We start from the raw sequence: 1,719 nt of genomic DNA, 5'->3' as shown, positions 1-1,719 counted from the left end.
TTTTAAATGTGTACACACCAATGTGTTTCCTATCGCCTAAACCTCCAGGGCTGTACACAGTTTAATACTGTCAACTTCTACATTTGGGAAAAAACGTCTTTTAAAACTACAATTCCCAGTAGAGACGTGCCATAGAGAACATGTTGCGAAACACAATAGCCAGCATCAGAGCCATTTAATAGAAGAGTTACGACATCTCCGTTCACTCCAATGGACCACTTTTTTACAGCAATGGCGGATCGTGGAGCCTCTCAATCGTTCCCCGGAAGTTAGCGCCAAGGCTGGCAGAGCTGTGGAGTTGCTGCATAATAGACCGTTCGTGACGGACTTTTAAAGGTAAGAAGAAGTTTAAAGATGTATATTGCGGATATTATCAGTACATCTGATTCAAATGAACATGTGTATTAAAGGATGTCAGTGGATTATCCCTAAATTAGTAGATTTAGGGAACGTTTACAGATAACAGATTAAGCTAGCATACCGAAGCAAGTTAGCAACACACGTTGAACAGCCTTTTAATTGTAAATTCCGTTCTCTCTATGTCATTTCGTCCAACATGTTGAATTAGAGAAGAGGGGCTTCTAAACGGGATTGTATGCGGGGGTGGAGGGAGTTAAATATTAGATAAATATAACTTTGGTGCGTGTAAGAGTGAGTGTTTTTAGCAGAGCCATATTGTGTCTTTGTGATTCTGTTGATTATTACCTGTCTGTATAATGTTACAGCACAGCTGATTTTGGATTGATGGCAAAGGGAGAGGGACTTAAGTGAGAGTGAAAACACAAGGTACGTTTAATACTACTGTTTTATATAAGTAAACACGTTATCTCCCCAAGGCAATAGGTGTGCTATATAGGTGTGTATAACCCTTTCTCCTGTCTGTTGCTCCCTCTCTCAGCACAAGAACCAGAGGGGGGTTCAATGGAGCCTGAATACCTGCACTGAGACCCTCACTCTGCACCCTGAGTCTCAACTCTCAGTGTTTTTCAAGCCTTTCCCTGTTTTTTTGTATTAAACAAAACATTAAGCTTTCCCAATGGTGTGGTTTTCGTTTTGTGAAAAAGTGCAAATGCAGTGTTTGTATATAAATCACATATTTTGGTGCTGTTGGTCGTGAAATTGCTCCTGCTGACTTGAGCCAGCCATTTTTTCCTCCGCTCTGTGTCAGTGGGGAAGCCGTACATTCGTACTCCTTTCTCTGAGCGATTGGAGCATCCCCAGGCAGCACAGCAAACCATGGTGGCGACTAGGAGGCAGCACAGCAAACCAGGTCAACACGGAGGAAAAGGCACCGACAAACTGCATGATATGCTCTTCTATGTTTATTGAATTCCATGTATTTGCAATGGATGTTCCTAAAGCAACACATTTAACATCATCATCATATCCTGTCGGTCTCCTGTCCTTTCTGAAAGCCATAAAGACGACATTAGTCATTTAGATAACTTGTGTCCTCAATTACCAGGGGATTACTGAAACTACCATGAATTTAAGAAAATGGTAGAAATGAATCCAATCTGAATTTTAAAGCATTACTTTAGATCCCCTCCCTCTAAATGTATCAATAAACATTAGAAAGTGATGCTCCTGACTACCAAACTACAAGTTTAAGAAGATAATATTGGTTTGAAATAATTCAAAGCTATAAATAAACAGCAACAGGCTCTTTAACCAAGGCACTGTTAGTAACATGTAAACTAGTTGTTCACACTAATCCTA

General features: G+C 40.3%; 1 long non-coding RNA gene across 1 annotated transcript; it reads left to right on the top strand.

Annotated features, from left to right (window-relative positions):
* The first annotated feature begins 203 nt into the window (after positions 1-203).
* Positions 204-1,032, top strand: LOC139435123 (uncharacterized). The gene is made up of 3 exons (XR_011644397.1): positions 204-336; positions 726-786; positions 899-1,032. It is a non-coding gene; the product is annotated as an uncharacterized lncRNA (long non-coding RNA).
* The last annotated feature ends 687 nt before the right edge of the window (positions 1,033-1,719 follow it).

This window comes from Pseudochaenichthys georgianus, chromosome 14, assembly GCF_902827115.2.
Source record: "Pseudochaenichthys georgianus chromosome 14, fPseGeo1.2, whole genome shotgun sequence".
In the NCBI taxonomy this organism is placed as follows: domain Eukaryota; kingdom Metazoa; phylum Chordata; class Actinopteri; order Perciformes; family Channichthyidae; genus Pseudochaenichthys; species Pseudochaenichthys georgianus.
This window is presented reverse-complemented; position numbering and strand designations above follow the sequence as displayed.